The following is a 20,212-nucleotide window of genomic DNA, read 5'->3' as shown; positions in this document are numbered from 1 at the left end:
GTGTATGTGCATTTATGTATGTGTGTGCACGTGTGTGTATTGCGCCTATACATGAGTTTGTGTCTGTGTGCTTTGGCAGTAGCAATGGCTGACCAATGCACATGAGGTAAGGTTTCTGAGCCAGTCATATTTCTTTAAAAGTGCTGGAATAAAACAAACTATATCACCACCTAATGCTGTGACTGATGCTTTAAAATACTCCAAGAATATCAACCACATTGTCCCTCAATACATGAAGCAAAAGCATGTGAGGAAAATCAATGAAAAGAAATCCATAGATGGTATAAGAAGAGGAAAGCAGAATAGCTGATTAGGTGGGGAAAAGGATGGGAAGGAAGAGCAGCAGAGAGCTGAGGAAAGGATGGCTAACACTGAGCATACTGAAAGAGCCATGTGGACACCCTATACCTTATAGACTACACACACACACACACACACACACACAGAGAGAGAGAGAGAGAGAGAGAGAGAGAGAGAGAGAGAAAGGCACTCACGCATTCGAAGACTAGTTTAATTGGAATCACACTACACAAGCACAATGTTCATCTTAAAAGCTACCCGTACCAGATTCCAGATTCCAGATGTGAGACCTCCCCTGAAGTTGTTAAAGATATCTTGGAGATCCTCAAACAATACAGGCTACAATATAACCATTGTTCTTCACTGTCTGCCAAAGCCTGATGGTAAGAAGCTATTCCTGAAGACAATGCACACTTTGATCACAGGACATAAATCATGTTGGTGCTGGCTGGGATGCTTCTTCCTCGGCTCACTTTCACAGTAGTGGGAGGGGAAAGCTACTAAATAGGAAAGTCACCAACAGTTCTAATCAGCTGGGAACATTTTGACTATAATAGCAATAGGCCTCACAAGATATGCGCATGGATACAATAATGGCATGAGTGTTACAGGAGTAACCAGCCTATCCACTGATTACAGTTAAGACCTACTCCACAGAAGGAACCACATGACTGATATCACAAATATGAGTAAGAACTCATGGATGGGGAGCTCACAGGCCCCAGAGGTGAACCTACTACAATTATTCTGCAAGATGGATCCAATACCAGACTGATCTCCTAATTTATATCTTGTCTTAGTCACTTACTATTGCTGCCATCAAACACTGACCAAAGGCAACTCTGAGCAAACATGGTTTGTTTAACTTTACAATTTATAGTTCATCATGAAGGAAAGCCAAGGAAGTAACTCAAGGCAGGACCTAAAGCAGAGACCATGGAGGGATAGTGTTTACTGGCTCACTCTTAGCATTTGCTCAGTTTGCTTTCTCATGAAACTCAGTGCCACCGACTCAGGGCTGGTACCGCCTGTGGGCTGTGCCCTCCTGTATCAGCCACTAATGAAGAAAGTTCTCCTAACTTGCCTACACCCCAATCTAATGCAGCATTTTTCAATGAAGCTTCCTTCTTCTCAGATGAACCAGTTGATGGCAACTTGATAAAAACAAAACAAAACAAAACAAAACAAAACAAAACAAAACAAAACAAACTACCACTATTGGCCCTTTGACAATATAACACACACATATATCACTATTAAACAAATTACCTTTCCTCTTTAACTTATCCCTAATATCTCATGTTAATATCACTATATAAAGCATACTTTAACTTTTAAAGTACTAGTCTTTTTTTAAAATTTTCAAACTTTAAAAATTCAGTTTCTTTAAACTATCCAATGCCTCTTTAAAACTCTAAATAACTGTGGGATCCTATAAAAAGCAAAAATAACATACATACCACTTACTCTAAAAGAGAAGAATCAGGCACATTTACAATCAGATCAAAATAAATCCAATAATGTAAGAAGCCCAGCATTCAGTGACTGGGATTCACACATGATGTTCTGAGTGTCAACAGGCTTGGGTAAACCCATCTCTCTGGGTCTTCACGACAGCATATACAGCTTGTCCTTGTAGACTCGGGCTGCTATACACCTATTGCTGTTCTTTGTGGTCAACGCTGGCATCTCCACTATGCTTGGGTCTTGAACTGCAACTGGGTTACACCTTCACCAACAGTGGCCCTTCCTGGGCCCTCTTTAGAGACTCTAATCTTGCCGTATGGTGAGTAACATCAGCCTCTCTCCATGACCCTTTCATGCCTTCAAAACCAGTATCACATGGGATCCCTGGACATCCAATCCTTTTCTAGATCAAAGTTTCAAGCACTTCTATAATCTAACATTCCCAACACCCTACCCCCAACACAGACCAGACAGCATGCTCAGGTCTGTCGAAACTGTCACTGCCCCACAATCCTGGTTCCTGTTGTTATTTTCTTTACTGTCGGTTTCTGTGATAAAGCATTGGCCAAAAGCCACGTGGAGAGGAAAATATTTATTTCACTTTCCAGATTATAGTCCGTCATGGCAAAAAGTTCAAGACAGGAATTCAAGGCAGGGATCTGGAAGCAGGAACCAAAGTAGAGGCCACAAAAGAACTCTGCTTACAGTCATGGCTTGCTTAGTTTGCTTTCCTAGAAGAAAGCCACAGTTGTAATCACCTCAGTGGACTGAGCCACCTACAGCAGTCATCAACAAAAGAAAAGGAAAACAACAAAACAAAACAACAAAACACTCACAAGTTCCCTTCTTCTGATATGACCCAGTTTGTATCAAGTCAACAAAAGACTAACCAGCACAGATCTCTATATGCATAGTGCAGTGCTCAGTCTCCATCAAAGAGTCTTGTGTGTGTGTGTGTGTGTGTGTGTGTGTGTGTGTTTCAGGGTGGTAAACTCAGATACTTACAACTGGTCTGCGTAGATGACAAGGGTCTGTGTTGCACATCTATCAATGTCATATCCACATTACATACCCTCAGCTCAAGGTTCAGGGACCGTCATGGAAGAGGAGAAAGAAAGAATGTAAACCCAGAAGCTGGGAATGATCAAAGCCAAACATGCTCTTCTGCACAGGACAGGACCACTGCATTCATGAACTCCCAGCTTCTGTGGTTGCCTACATAAGACCTACACAAGATCAAGTCTGTCAACATGGCAGCCTGGGTGTGGGCTTCACCAGCCCTCGATCCTGGAGAAGGAGCTACTGACAGATCATGATGGCTAATAGTAAAGGAAGAGAACTGTCTTTAAAGGTGTGGGCCCTGGTAGGTTGACTGTGTTCTATTTCTATCCATATATGGCCAGCACAAATTCGACTCGGTGAATTATAAATAAAGAAGATAAGAAGTTGGGATGGAATGGGCGGTCAGTTTGGTTCTAGGAGAATATGATTAAAATGCATTGTGTTCATGTCTGAAATTCCCAAAGAATTAAAATAAATGTTACATTTTAAAAGTTACAATGTGAGTGCCATGACTGCAAAGCTAACCCCACTCTCATCATATCTTTGGAACATGAGATAGCTTCTCCCAAGAAATAAACAATACATTTCTAGCCAGAATTCTTTGATAACAGCCGTCACTTCTTACCTATTAGTTTGCCATTTTCCAAATGAGCCCCCGACAGGCTACAGTGGCAGTTCAGAAGATGGGGTTCAGAGGTAGGGCACAGAACTGTATCTGCAGCTGTATGCCAGGAAGGAAGAAGAGACAAGAAAGGAAATGGGCCCATGAAGCTTCAGGAAAGGGTACCCACTGGGGTAGTTACCAGCAAATGTTTCTAGAAAGCCTGGAAACAGAGGTGCCCACTTCAGCACTTAAATCACACCGTTCCAGTCTGTTTGCTTTAGTAAACTAGCAGTGTGGTAATGAAGCCTTCATGCTTTGCTGATATGCCTCCCCTTCAGTTGTGCCTCAAAAAGTTCATTAAATTTTAATCATTCAATCTTAAAGAAGATAAGTGCTTTTCTTAATCAGAGATCTTTAGAGGTTTATTTGTTCTGCCACTCTGAAGTCTCATAAAGAAAACAAGGGCTGGAGAGATGACTCGCAGGTGTTATCTCTTTTTACATTTAAAAAAGGAAACAAAACAAAACCTAGCTGAAGGATCCCCCAGTTCTCTCTTTGGTGGTGAAAGTTTCCTATCTGCCTCTTAAGAGAATCCTTGCCTCATTTATTAAGCACAGGAGAATTCATGCAAAGGTATATTGCTACTGGACACATGGTGAGACTTGGACTAGTTATCTCTATGAAAGAAAAGAAACAGGCAACCTTTCCTGTAGCATGAAAACAAAAAAGCACATACAGGAAAAAGCACATATGAAATGCATGTGTCCTTTAAGGGTAGTGTAGAGTCCAGAGCCTCAGCCTGCACAGCCTCACTTCCCATGGAGTGCACGGCCAAGCATGGGGTCCCTGGAAAGGCTACAAAGAGTTTTGAAGCTAAAAATTTCACTCAGGCTTTGACACTTACCACACATGTACTTTTAGAGAGCTGCACTACATGATGATGCTACAATTGAAAAAGAAAACATCAAAACATGTTGTTTCATGCAAATCTGAAACAATGGACCATGTCTATAGCATCTGCTTCAAGTTAAGTGCAGATGTGAAATGTTGATAGAAATTATTATCAATGGTGGGTGTTTTATACTTTACATTGTATCACAATTTACTTAATTGGTTCAGACATATTTTAATAAATTTGATCTTAATCCAATCAGACAGAAATATTCTGAAAGATTTATGCAACTATTATTATGATACCTGAGAACTCTCAAGCAAAACACTTTCAATGGTATCTTCTTGTATTTAGAAGTCTGGGCTTTGATTTTCAGAAAGTCTACGGTATATCCATAGACATTATAATATTATTTCTATTTGAAGAACATTTGACTGCTTTAGTGTTAAAATCTGAATTTTAGATTTTGGAAAAAGACAAGAGCAAAGAAAAAAAAGACACAGTTTCCATCCAAGCACATGACTGTTCAGCCTCGAAACTGCCTGTGTCTGAATCAACATAGGAAGGTGACTGCAAAATTCCTGATCTCCTGGCAGGTCACAGCCATGACCTGTGAGCCAAATGAACAATCCTGAGAAGAAACATCTTCGGGTCATGCTGGGGTGAAAGACACTTGCCTAGGAAGCTCAGTAGCTACTTACAGCTCCTAGATAAACACAATTAACAGAAGCAGATAAGCATCCTTTCTGGTGATGACCTGGGGGCTTGGCTTAAAATAATCACATAGTGAGATGAGGGAAGAGGGAAGAGGAGGGAAAGGGGAAAAATGAAAGGAATGGAAAAATAGGGAGGGAGGGGAGAAGATGGGAAGGGAAAGGAGGAAAGGAGAGGGGAGGGGAGGGAAGAGGGTAAGAGAGAGGGAACTGGAGGGAAGGAGAAGAGAGTGAAAGGAGAGGGGAGAAGGGAAGGAGATGGAAAACTTGATTTTCACTGAAAGCACAACGGCATCCCTCCTGTTTGATCAGTATTATCACCTGACCCCATAGACTGTACTATCCATGCAGGAGACATACAAGAATGTTAATGTTCTCACTAAAACTTGTAGACATTAAAACTCACTTCACAGTCACATTCAACAACTAGGCCTTACTCATGGCTGTGAATTCTATATTGGTAGCCACAGACTCAGGACATTTTTTTTCCAACTTCAAAAAAGATCTAATTGGTAGCTCTGCTCTGAACAACTGCCCAGCAGTCATCTGAGATGGTGAACCACTAAGATTTAAAACCCTCAATGGAAGGAAGAGGTACGGCATCCCAGCACAGACTGCTGCACTGGAAAGTGGATCTGCTCTCAGAGACACAATGAGGACAGAAAACAGAGTGTGACTGTGGACACACACACACACACACACACACACACACACTTGTGCATGCACACACGCACGCACGCTATAAAATACAAACAAGGAAACTCTTCCTTTTAAGCCTAGGGGTGATAAATGCTCTGTTGGCTACTGTCATTTTTAGTATTCACTGTAGACATAAAGTCAACGTGTCTCAGAGAGGAATGGTCCTCTGTGACTCTTGATGACAGGCAGAAGTACATAGAGATAAAAATTTATGACACAGGGCATTAACTCAGCCTTGTCTTTGACAGTACGTCTCATCCCTTGCAAACTCCTTGAATGACTTGTGGTGCTAACCCACCTCAGCAGTTCAATGCACCATTAACTTTTATCTTCAGGACATTCCCCACATGAAACTCCAATAAGCCCCAGCAATGTAATGCAGTAAATTTCTCATGAGTGGGGATCACTAATATGTCTCTATAGAAAACATCATATTTTTCACATATGAAAATGGTTAAACTAAAAATTTAACGACTAGATCTGGAAAAGCTCCTTTAGGCCAGAGAAAATGAATTTAATCTGTAATGTGATTTATGGCCATCATAGCACCAAACCTCACTACCCAGCCATCGCTCACAGTAAAATGTGCTATGATAATGCACTCCTTTGAATGATACTCAGCTTTGACCTGCAGGTGGTCTTTAGTGATGCCTGGCTTTGTCCTTCCAGTGGTATTTGGTGATATCCAGCTTAGCCCTATAGGTGATGTTTGGTGATGCCCAGCTTTTTCCCATGGGTGGTGTCTTGTATCTTGACAACTCTTAAAGACAGAAGACTGCCTACATCATTCAGCTATCAAAATTGCTAATGTATGACTAAAAGAATGGTCAGAAGTCATGCTTTTCCATTCTTAGAATTACAACATTCTATCTTATCATGAAAATAATGTATAATAATGAGGGTAAGGGTAAAAAGGCAATGAAAAAAAAGACAGCTACTTAAATTAAGCCATGTGCACAATTAGCCAATGTATTGGGAACTGCAGCCCCCTACATTGTCAGGCATGTAAACTTGTAACATAAATTCCCATTGGCATACCTAGGGTTGTATTTTCTTAAGGATTTGGGGAACTTTCACTCCACAGGAAATGCTGATAGAAGGCAAGATCAAGGGATGGTGCCTCTTTTATTTATAGCTGCCTGACAAACAAGTAGGGTTTGATTTAACTGTGTGTTGTTACCGAAGGATTAATCAAGATTTATGAAACTTCTTAGCCACCTGGATATATATTTATTATTTTCACATAATTGTTTTTATACAATTAAAATATACTGGGAATGAATAAATACATTGAAGAAAAAAATTACGACATGTCCAACACAAGAAAAGCCGAACTGTGCTATTTGAATGAATCCATGTTGAGGCATCTAAATCTTATCATTTCATTTTTAACCCTTGAAATGTGAATTTTAGTATATGATGCTTTTTGTTGCTTTTTTAAAAAAAAATATCTGTATTAGTCAGCTACTGCTGTGTAACAAATTAGTGCCCTAAAACATCACTCATATGTCATTTCCTGGGGTCTGGGAAGAGCAAGAAGACACAGCTACAATGGGTGTTCTATTTCAGTGAATGTCACAAGCTGTGATCTTAGGGGCACTATGTGTCATTCAGGGCCACTTTGCCTCTGAGATTCAGCTGAGACAGAACTGGCTTCTAGTTCTCTAGGTGTTTGTAGGTAAAATTCCTCTCCTCCCAGTCTGGTGGGCTGGGAGGACCACCACCTTCAGAACCTTCAGAACCTTCAATTCAACATGCCAGATATTTCTTGTTCCTCTGAAGCAAGTAGCAGGAAACTTGGGTGTGATTATAGAAGATGAAATGGTAGAATATCTTTGTTTAGTGTCTTAGATAGTTTTATTTATTAACTTGACACCAGCTGGAGTCATCTGAGAGTAGACAACTACAATTGAGAAAATGTCTCCATGATATTGGGCTATAGGCAGACATGTCTATAAGGGCATTTTTTAAAAATATTAGTGATTGATGTAGAAGAATCCATACTATCATGGGTGGGGCCGCTCCCATGGGTGGTGGTCCTAATTTCTGTAAGAAAGCAAGCCAACAGGTAGCACTTCTCTATGATCTCTGCATCAACCACCTTCGGGTCTCTCCTAGTTTGAGTTTCTACCTTGGCTTTTAACAACGGTCTGTGATTCAGGATATGTAAGCCAAATAAAACGTTTCCTCCCCAAGTTGCTTTTGGTCATGGTGTTTCTTCACATTAACAATAACCCTAACTAGAATGATGTAGAGAACATATATTCACAGTGTTTGGCATGGTGTTTCAATACATATACAATGTCTGCCTTTGGGAAGTTACCATTTCCAACTATACCTCATAAATATATACAGTTCATTTTACAAACAGCCCAGGGGAATGAATAAATCGTGAGCTACAACCTAATATTAAGAGGATTAAGAAGAAATATGTGAGGAAAAAGCAGAAATGGATTCTGTTATGTTTTGTTATTACCTCTGTGAAGATCAAGTATAACATACCCAGTAACTCCCTGCTCTGAGATCATGGGGAGCTCAGAATAACCCCAAAGACAGGAAAGCTATCAGCACATGAAAGTACTTCTGGGAGTATGAGTGGAGGTCAAAGAACATGAAGACAATGGCAAGGACCCAAGGAGAAAAGAAAGGAGAGATCTGAAAGGAAGGGAAGGGTGAACAGCCACAGCAGTGCCAGCAGTGCCCTGGTAATGAGGGAAGTAATGATAAACACAGACCCAGGAGACTAGAGACAAGAAAAGGGACAGGGCTTTCTATTCCACTTCTGAAAAGCTGCAAAGGAATAAAGTAGGAGGAGTTACATATTTCCATTCGATTTTATACCTATGAAAACATGAGAGGTGAGTACTTTCATTTGCTTAATGGAGTGGAAGATAGATTGTAATGGGTTTGAAACAATGAGAGGCGTCACCATGGCAATGACAGCTCACACCACTACACACACACACACACACACACACACACACGTTTTGGTTTTCCTCCCTTCAGTTTGGTAAATTTTGGTAAAGTATGTTGGTAGTGTGTAAAATTATGGCACTATAATAATATGATGGTAGAAATGGCTGCCAACTAAAACATTAAAATTATTATTTTGTTTATCTTATCATGTGTGTGTGTGATCTTGGTGCATTTATATATACCTCGTGTGTTTGTGAGTCCTTAGACAGTAGAAGATGGTGCTGAATCCTCTATAGTTGGAGTTACGGGCAGTTGTGAGCTGTCATGTGGGTGATGGGGACCAAACTCTGGTCCTCTGCCAGAACAGTATACGCTCTTAGCAACTGAGCCATTTCTCCAGTCCCATTAAGATTATTGTAAGAGTGGAAACCTAAAATCATATAGAATGCCTAACTATAGAGAACATTTCAAACTAGCTTAAGAACATCTCACAGGTTGGTGAGGGTAAAACTCTATGGTCTGAAGAGACAAAGTGTGATTTCTCTGTGTTTTAGCAGACTGTTGCTCCACAGGGACTTTCTTACATGCCAGCTACTCCATTTTGCTCTATTCAAGATGCAGACATCTGGTCAGATGATGGAAGAACAGAAGGCATGTGGAAAGGGGGCCAGCTTGGTGGCAGCTAGGAGTATAGCACACACACACCCCTATTTCCACTCAGGCTCAAGTAGAGCTGGGAGCTGAGGTCCCGTAGAGAACAGCCACCTCCTGGCTTTATTTCCACATTATGAAAGAGGAACTATGTTTTGCTGTAGGCAGATGGCTGTCTCTTGCTCTATCTGCTCTTCTGCTCATACTTACTATGCACAGCTTCACCCTTGTGCTCTCTCCATCCTGTAAGCATGGAAGGATTAAACCTGTTAAATAGTTGAATCCTGTATTTCCATCTTTTGAGTTTCCAAATATTTGTACTTAATCTAGCCATTTTCATTCCTACCTGCAAATAGACAAAATTTTACTGATCACAAATAATTTTTCAATGTCTACTTTTGGGGAGTAATTTTTTATATCTTATGTATATGAGTGTTTTGCTTGCATGTAGGTCTGCATACCACATGTATGCAATGCTCCCAGAACATAGCAGCATATCTTCTGGACCAGGAGTTACATGTGGTAGTAAGACTCTGTGTGTGTGTTCTGGGAGTCAACCCAGGTCCTCTGGAAGAGCAGCCAGTACTCTGAACTGCTGAACCATCTCTCCAGCCCATCTACTTTTTAAATAGTGCTAAGGATAGTACTCAGGAAATCCTGTGTGTCAGACCAGGCTGATCCTTGATGTCCATTTTCAATTGAACTAATTGTGTATTTCCAAAGAGATACTATTGAAGACCCTATCCCCAAGATAAAACATTGTAAGAGACTTTACTTGGGATTTGGATCTTCGCAGATGTAACCAAGCTAAGGCCCCATATTAGACTGGGCCTTGAAGCCATTATAAAGAGAAAGATCTGGAGACAGAAAACCAAATTCCCGGTACGTATGAACAGCATGAAAATGAAGACTTGAAGGCAGAGGAGAGTGAGTCAGTCTGAGGCAGACACTGTGGAGGCTTTGTCAGCACTGAGCAGAAGCTGAACAGGGGTTTTAGGGTTTTCCAGGGTCCTCTGTGAAGAATAGCCCTGCCAGCAACTAAGAACTTGGACATATAGGGTACCATTCTGTAGAGAATGGATATTCATTACTGCAATGACTCAGTTTGTAGCAGTTATAGGAAATTCTGTGTTCAAGTTCCTACCCTGTTCATATTCTATTGTTTTCTTCCTTTAGCACTATGGGCAAATTTGTTGAGTTTATTCTTGAGAACGATATAATAGTGTTTTGTTACCTTAAACCATGGTTTTCTTTGTCCTGTGACAGGTGATGCTGTGTCCTCCTATGTTCATTATGGTGGCATTTCTTTCAACATACTACTAGTCTTTATACTTAAGTATCAGTAATCAATATAACAAACAAACCTCATACCTCAGTGGCCTGATAGCACACAATTTTATGTCTCAATATGTATTATCAGGTGGCAGTAGGGGAGGTGCAAAGTTAGGAACCCAGGTTCTGAGGTACCCCACCAGACCAAGAAAGCGGGGAATCACTTCTTTGGTGGTTGGAGGTGTGGGGGACTTGTCTGCAATAGAGAGTAAGTTTGAGGTTTTAGGGGATAACATAAAGCCAAGATACTTAATCAGACAGACATAATGTTGAGCTTCGGAAGGGGAGACTAAGTATTCTTTGTTTCCTAGAAAGCTAAGACATTGAATAGTATGTTGCAGTTACAGCCAGAGTAAAGGGCTGCATAGTATGGGTCATCTACATATTGGATTAAGCAGCTGGGGAGACAGGTTGGGAGAAACAAGGCTGCAGCATACCTGAAACTGTGGGGACTGTCTCAGAATCCCTGGGAGAGGACAGCTCTAGAAAGCTGAGATGCTGTTCTGGAGTCAGGGTCCTCCTGGGTGAAGGCCAAGAGGTCATGTAAATCTGAGAGAAGAAATAATCAAGAAAGTACCCTTATGACCTACAATAGTAAGTGAGAAGAGGAGGGGGGATCTGAGAAGGTAGAGTAAGGATTAGGCAGCACTGGGTAGATAGGAAGGATAGGGTCCTGGAGCAATCAGTAATAGCCATCAGGCTTTAGGACAAGTAAGGTAGGAGTGTTATAGGGCAAGCAAGTGGGCTTGAGAAGACTTTATTAATAAGGCATTGTATGATAGGTTTTAAGCCTTCTCCGTGTTTTAAAGATATATGATATTGAAGGTGACAGTGGTGTAGTGTCCCAGAATAACATCTTAGTGAAGGATGATGGGAAGCCACCAAGGAAAGGAGTTGTCCCACACTTTTGTGTCAACAAGGGAGCACAGAAGAGAATAGCCTGAAGCATCTGTGTCAGCTGGTAGATGAGGAGGCTCATCAAAGGCTAGAATGGCATGGAAATTCCAGAAGGAGTTTCTTTAAAAGAAATATGTACCCGGGTGGTGGTGGTGAATGCCTTTAATCCCAGCACTTGGGAGGCAGAGGCAGTCAGATTTCTGAGTTCAAGGCCAGCCTCATCTACAAAGTGAGTTCCAGGACAGCCAGAGCTATACAGAGAAACCCTGTCTCGGAAAAAAAAATGTAATTCCATGATATTCCTGCCTGTAATGGTTGCACAACCAGGAATAATAAGGAAGATGTAAGTGATCAAATGAGCCCAGAAGGAACAGAGAAGAGGTATTGTAGCCCCAGACTGGTGAAACTAGCCATCAACACACACCAAAGAGATCAGAGAAGAATAAATGTTACCAGAATAAGCAGGAATTAAGTAAACCAATTTGAGCCTAAGAATCTAATAAAAGTGATAGAGACTTACCCATACCTTATCAGTCATCTTGGGCTCCTCCATGGTAATCTTGAAGGCTTTCTTGGTGGCAGAGGTCCTAGGAAAGCATCAATCTTTGGTAGCCAGGCCAAGAAGAACCAAGAGGTTTTCATGTGAAGGAGAAACTTAAGGGAAATGACCTACCTTGGCTAGGTGGAGTATGGCAGTTGACTTCCAGTATCCACAGTCTGGGCAAGGCCCTGGTGGGTAATGTGTGGGGTCAGTTCTATGAGCAGTGAGGAGTGTTGCCACACTTGAAGCAAGCTCAAGTTTGAATCTGTTGGTGTCCTGTCTTCTTTGAGGGGAACCTTAGGCTGATGCCAGAAACTGGTATTTCTGTGTCAGGGGAGTGTCTCCTGTTCTTTCCAGCTCCTCCCTCCATTAAACTCCTTAACTACTACCATCAACAGACCTTCCTGAGTAAATCATTATAACTTTAGAAATGTATACCTCAATCATCAAACATACATTGTTCATAAGTCTTATTTTCTATATATAAGATTTATGGTTTTATTCTCATCTGCTTTTTTTTAATCTTAGGACAAAAATTAGCATACAAATCCATCTTTATCCAACTTATCTTAGCAGTCTGGTGTTTTCTCCTTAGTCTAAGGAAAATAAAATGAAACAAACCATCTCGGAGGTCTGGTATGGCATCTTTGGTCTAATAAAAAGTCTGGTTTCCTAAATAAGAGTTGAATCCTAGTAATATATATGGTATGTTGTAGCAAATTAAGATCACACACACATATTTGCTATTAACCCTTTTTGCTGCAAGTTTTAAGCTAACTTATTTTTCTGTTTGGGATTTGACAACTTTTTTAAAACCATACCCAAATGATCTTATAAATCCTGAGAATAAAAAAAAGTTTAATTTCAACAAAAATGTCCAAGAAAAAGAGAAGGAGGGGTATTCAGAGATGTAAACACCTGTGGTTACACTTTGCCATGTATAACCTCTATTCAAAAACGGTTTACCTCTTATGTATTTCATTCTCATGAGTAAAGGTCTTTTTTTCTGAAATGTTCTATTGTTCTCTCCATTTCCATGTCACAGAGTCTGGTGCCCCACCCCGACCCTGGCAGAGACTTTGGGGAAAACTTTTAAACAAATACATTTGCATCTAGAACAGGCCAAATCCCAACTCCATATACACTTTTTAGTAGAGTAGAATAGCATGTGCCAATCTTTCAATATTATCCATACACAAGGTTTTGGACATCTGAAAGAATGAATTCAGTGATCAGAGGGAGAGACAAGAGTGGAGTAGAAAGAAGGCTTAGAAATAAGCAGTTTTTAAGAGTGAGAATAGATAGTGTTAGAGACAGGGATTTGTGGATAATTTGTTTCTGTGGTAGAAGAAGATGTTATAATCCATGAGAATTTACAAATCAAGTTTTTTTTTTTCTTTTTGCCACTGAAATTGATTATCTCATTTGTATTGTGGCCAAGCCTTTGGAAGAAAGATAGCATACTTTAATAGAATCCATGAGTCTGAGAAGAAAAGAGATTAGAGAAGGCAGGCGAGGAGTCACTGAGTCTAATTCTGAATGAAAGATCCATGGTTAGAGACAAAGTAGGTAGGAAAGAAGACATAGAGATTTTCCAGGATCAGAGCAAAGAGGAGGTGGAAGAGGCTTTGGAAAAGGAGTCAAAAATAGGAATCTCACAGGAGGGAGGATCCCAATAGCACAGGAATAGAGATACAAAGAGAGAGAGGATTATGTACCATGGTGACAGAATCTCATTCTGAAGCAACCCCAAGCAGACCAAGACTTGTCAGAGAGAGATGTCCTTAATCACAATGGAGAGGCATTTTGGAGTTGAATCCAGTGCATGGCAAGATCCAGCAGAAGCAAATGACCCACACTCACGAGGTTCAAGATCAGCATTTTGGTTCAGTTAGAATGGGTATGGCCCTTTGGAAGGGGCCCATTGTTCTCCTCGTGTTCTCTCCACCAAATGTAAGCTTGGATACAGTAAAAATAGCAAACTGGACCACTTCATGGGTAGAAGAAATGGTTATTGGGGTATCAAACTGCCAAAGCTATCCAGGGAGAGGGGTAGAGAGAAGATCAAAATGACAGAGAAACAAGTGGATTTTATAGGACAGTCAGCAGGGTAGGGTCTTTGACTTGATACAGACTGTTTGGGTTGACATAGATCTAGATGCACTTGGTCAAGGGAGCTTCCTTTTGGGATGAATCTATGGAAATTCCAGGTAGGTTAAGGGAGACTCCTAGTAGACAGAAACCTGCTTTTAAGCATCTGTTTACCCAGTTACAATCCTTCTGTTTACCAGGCCAAAGCCCTTCTGTTTAGGACATTGTCACCAGCACTGCAATTTGGGGGCCCACTTTGAGCCTAATATAACAATGGTTCAGTAAACTTTTGGCTGAAGGCATGCAGTCAATTTTAAAAAGTAATTAAGAAGTGATGCAAGACTAAGGAAGAGTTTCCTCTGAGACTGCTGAAAAGGTATTTATGTTGAGGAGAATAATTTAATTAAAAAGAAATAAATTTCAGATATTTAGCAACGAGACAAAATAATTTTGTGATCAGGAGCCCAGGGAGAGACCTCTGTTGGGCAATCAGTGAGTAGAGAGGGGTTTTAATGAGAAGGACGATAATAAGAATGGGAGAAAGTATTTTACCTCTTAGGTTTAATTAGTCTCAACATAGCAGGTAGAGTTGTCTAGAGGAAAAAAAAGGGGTGGAAGCTAAGTAGACAGCTCTATGCAATTGGGGTGCAGAGCATAGTATTTAGGAACCACTAAGTTTAACCTAGAAAGGTAGGGAGGATTTAAGTATTAAGTATTGTGCAATATCAATTCAGTTACTTCTTGCTTTTGCCTGGATATTATGTTTTGTAATTGATCTAACTTCCATCTAGACAGGGGGAATGTACCACCATTTGACTCTCTGAACAATGAAATATGCTCAGGTTTAATGATTAATTTTGTCCCCCTTGGAAACCAGCCTCCTGACATCATCCTAGCCCACTCCTATGGACAGGTGGACTCCCACAATACTTTGTCTTGGTCTTTGATGGACTAGAGAGACTAGCAGAGGTGAGCATATGGAGTGAAAACATCTAAAAGAGAATTAGAGAACAGTGGAAAACATTCAGAAACCATTTAGTAGAAAACTCTAATTTTAAATAAATTTCTAACAATTTGTGTACTCTTGCCTAAAGGGGAAGAGTTAGTCCTCTTGGCTCAGGTAGTGTCGTGGTCTAAATGAGAATGGCCTCCATAGGCTCACGATATTGAAAGCTTGACCTCCAGTTGGTAGAGATGTTTGGAAAGGATTAGAAGGTACAGTCTTGTTGGAGGAGGTGCATCTATGAGGGTGGGCCTTGAGGTTTCAAAGGCCCACACCATTCCTAGTTAACTCTCTGCCTTGTGCTTGTAGATTGAGATGTGAGCTCTTGGCTACTGCTCCAGCACCAGGCCTGCCAACTGTCAGGCTTCCCACTATAACGTTCATAGACTAGCCTTCTTGAACTGTGAATCACAAATTAAATGCTTTCTTTTATAAATCACCTTGGTCATGGTGTCTCATTGTAGTAATATAGAAGTAGCTAAGAAAGGTATGAAACCATACTGAAGTCTGCTGAGGAGAAATGACAGCTACTCCTTACACTTTCCACTTGTCACGTGTCCAGCATATCAGGAAGAAACAGATACCAGTGAAAGGAACTCAGGGGCCTCTGCACAGTACTACCCAATCTTCCTTCTGGCTCTCTAATATCTAGAACTTCTTGTATGAGCAACACAAGGTTTGAAAATCTCTCAAACCAAGCTGGGGGAGACAGCTCAGTTAAGCACTTGCCAAGTGTTCTGTCTCTGTCTCCGTTCTCTCTTCTCCTCTCCTCTCTCTCCCCTTCTTTCTCCTTCTCTTTCTCTTCTCTCTCTCTGCCCCTGACCTATTTCAACTTCCATGGCCTCAATCATTGGAACCAGAGAGCAGCTTCCCAATAAACCTGCCTATATATAATAAAAAAACAAAACAATAAAAAACCACAATTGCCAAGAAAGTATCATATTCAACCCTCAGAACCTACATAAAAATCTAGATGTCATAGCATTCACTGGTAATCCTAGCACTGGGGATTCAGGAACTGGTGGATTGCTACAACAAGTAATCCTAGCTGAATCAGGAAGCTACAGCACAGTGAAGAAGATCTTTCAAAAATTAAGGTCAACGGCACCTAAAATATGACACCCACACACTGACTTACATGTATGTGCTTGTGTACCATTGCATGTCTGTGCTGTGTGTGTGCATTTGTGTGTCCCGTAAAATAATGTATGAAGAAACTTTTCATGGTGGCACCATTAAACAAGGAGCAAAGTAACTTATTTGACCATGAACACTCACTGAACATTAATCCAGGTTCTCAGCACATCATTCAAACTTCCCAGTTTAGCCAAAGAGCCACAGTAAAGAGCAACTGCCCCATGGTTTGTGTATCTAAAGTTGTAAAGACTTGAAGAAGGAAGAATTCTAAGATGTGCCAAGGAAACTTTGAAGAAAATTATGATGGAAATGTTTATTAAGATTTCTGATCAATAAAATACCACGTCTGTTATAGCATATTGGTGAATTTGAGCTATTTCAGGCCAATTTTCTGCATAACCCCAGATGTGCTTCCCAGCTGACCCATATCTCTAAATCATCTGCTAGAGACCACTCAGATTGTGAAAGCATTCTCCTGGATGGGGGCAGGAAACAAATCACTGTGTGAAATGCACCGTAACCAAGGGATTGTCAGATATATAGCATTAGAGAGCCACTGGTTGTTTTGATTTCTACAATTACTGTGGGATGAAGAGAATTAGTGACTATATTCTCAACTGCCCCAGAAAACACTAAAAACATCAGAAAATATTTTACCAATACTATGGAAAGTAATTTCTTCAAATTGAAATTCTACAGTCTTTGAGTTGTAAACCCTATAGATATCAGAGTCCATATTCTATAAGAAAAGGAAAACCAACCATTTGTCTAGTTTGAAACAGGTGAGTGTGTGATAAAAGGCTATTCACTCCTAGCAATATCTGTCAACCAGCCATGATGCAGTATTTGCTGTCAATTTTGTGATCTGTATCAAATAACAAAGTTTCCTTGCTCTGCTGGGTTAAGACTCATGTGCTATAGTCTATATTAAAAAATTGTGAAAAATAAAATTTTCATAAATTCTGTAGATAATTTCATATCCACTAAAGTTTTTCTTTTGAAAATTTCAGGTAAAAGTCAGGACTTGGCTCACACAGATAAGGCTTGGGTGATTTACTTCATTGTGTCTGGCTGGATGTAGACATAAGAATCTGGGTGTCATAGAGAAGAGATGGGCAATGCCTCCCTGCTGTTCATGAAGAAGCAATGCAGACTTGATGCACCAGAAGCCAAGTTCTTTAAACAATCACTCAAGCTAAGTGCTCTCAGAAAAGTAATTGATGTCTTGTAATGACCCCTGGCTAGGTTCTCTTACTCATTTTAACTAATCAAGCCAGTCTCAGCACATCTCCCTCCAGACTGCCCACATAGAAGCAAAATAAAAAAGCAGGTTAGCCCAAGCCACCTCTTCATTGTGCAATGCATTGGGTGCTCTGCCTACGAAGGGCATCTGGATTTGAAACTCTACCCCACAAAGATAGGGAAATTAATGAGATCCATGACCATGGCATTGATCCCCCTGTCTGTGTCCGCAGCTGTTCCTCTCTGGGTCCCTGAGATCACAGCCTGGGAGCAGGATAGGCTGTGAGCACATCAAGACGTGTTCTTGCCAAGGTCACCACACACTAGGCTGCAGCTTCCTTTTTAACCTCTAAACTGCTCTTCTATCATGTGTCTGTGAGAGAATCTGGTAAATTGTGGGGCTACCCTGAGAAAGCCCAAGCTGGAGATAAAACTTTGAGGCAGATTTTGTGCTAAGGACTCAACTCTGTTTGATTTGTTTGCATCAAGTCTTTTTCCAGACACTCTCAATCCAGAATTACAGACTTCCCAGCAGTAGAGAGGACAGAGTGGGCTGCATTTCCTGAAGAATTACCACATGCCAGTGTAGAAAGCGTCATGTCGCATCACAGTCACTTCATTCTATGAACCCAACTCGGTGGGACATCCTTCATTTGGCTGGATGACAGCTTCCACTGACTTCCTAAATATGAGTGCTGCTTTAAGTTCATATCTCTTGAAGACACTGGCAAATGATTCCTGACATTGTGACTTTTTTTTTAAATGTATCCAGGGAATGTGTCAGCAATCTGGGTGCATTCATCTGTCAAAAATATTCCACACGTAAAAGGCAAACCAGAACCTAAGTGCTCCCTCAGCCTGCAACCAGGCACCCCTGATAAGCATGTGCAAGCCCAGGACAGTATGACCACAGGCTTTCATAACTGCCTAGCATATCTCCACTGGAAAACGTAATACTCAGAGACTCCAGACACTGGTGGTTTGGAGAAATTTCTTTAAAGCTTTCTGGCTTCAAGTCACATTCTCAGTGGTTGTCCTATTCTGACAGACAGGGTACTTGAGTGATTATAACATCCTATGTCCTATAGCCCATTCTACATATCTGCTCTCTCCCGCAGCCCACAGACAGGGTTGTAAGCAGCTGACAAGATGGCAATCTTCTGTAGTTGCTGCCATAATCTTCCATCTACAGCTGACGTGTTTATTCTTGGACATTTAAACCGTGGCCCAGAAAGCCACGGAGGAAAGCTGGTTATAAATGTTAGATTTGATTGGGAACGACATTCCAAAATAAACATGCCAAGCACTGCCTAACATTCCTCTGGGCATCCGTGCTGCATGGGTCTCCTTCACACAGCCAGCAGACACACAGACACACACAGGATATTCCCTTTCACAATCACAGCAGGGCAGGCGTAACTGCGGCGATCCGGTAAAAGCAAAGAGAGTGAAGCAGGCATCAGTCAGAGCAGATGTCATCTGAGTCAGCAGGGTCGTGAGTGAGGAAGGTATTAAAGCCCCATCTCTCAGCATCAGAAAAGAGTGTCTTTATACACAGAGAGAAATGTTAGTCTTGGGAGATCAGCTGGGGGGGGGTCTCTTTAAATTTCCCCAATTCTTTGATGAGAAAATAAAGGAATGCATAGAATAGCTAGAACATTATAAAAGGGTGGTGGACACAAAGAGAAATGATTGCTGTTCAGAAACCCCAAGCAAACAAAGATAAACTTGAGAAAAACAAAGGAGATGGTTTTAGGGGTTTTAGGTTTTCCGTAAACTATGGGAGAAGGAAGGGAAGCATGAGTGGCAAGGGCGGTGAGAACGTGGGACAAATAAATAGATGATCAGCCTTTAAAGTGAAATGAAATGTCTAAATGGCCGATTTCATCTACATCACTTTGGGCATGGGGTGATCTGGCAAAATGCTGAACTTCTATAAAAAGGGAGAAATTCTCGCGAGGTTACACAGTCAGAATCAGAAAACGCACAGTACTGAATGAGGGAGCCATATTTTCCTGCCTGAGGTTAAATGTTAGCTCCCTCATCCTACACAAAGAAATAATGTGGTGCCCTTCATCTACACACAGGCCAAACCACCAGAGCACTCTGATTAGGTAACAAGAGGCACTCATGTCATGTCCAACTTGTGACAGGTCTGTGATACTCATTCTACCATAAGCAGGCAAGTTATTCTGACATGATTACGTGATTGTTCTGGGGGGAAAAAAAGAACAAATCAGGAAACCCTGAAGTCAAAGACAAACTATGTGATTGTTTTTGCTGCAAACAATGAACACCATGTTAATAGTACCAGTTCCCCAAGGCCCAGGCCACACTGGAGCATGGAGAGATAAATGACACTCATGTCTACCCAGAGTGACATTGTAGGAGAGAAACTCTGTATTTGGGGTGTTCAATGTTTTTATAGTGAAGTGAGACAAGGCTGATTTTGGTGCAGGGCATCACACATGTCTTGAGCATGTGCAGGTCCTGTTCATGTTTTCACAGTCTCTGGATATTCATATGAGCATTTGCCCTGTTGGGTCTGGAAAGTGTTGTCCCTTTAAAATCATCTACCACCTGTAGTTCTTAGAATTTTCTTCCCCCTCTTCCACATAGATCCCTGAGCCCTGAAGATTAAGGGGTGTGGTAAAGACATATCATT

The sequence above is a fragment of the Mus caroli genome, unplaced genomic scaffold (assembly GCF_978045245.1).
Source record: "Mus caroli unplaced genomic scaffold, Mus_caroli_1 scaffold_12, whole genome shotgun sequence".
NCBI classification, from domain to species: domain Eukaryota; kingdom Metazoa; phylum Chordata; class Mammalia; order Rodentia; family Muridae; genus Mus; species Mus caroli.
This window is presented reverse-complemented; position numbering follows the sequence as displayed.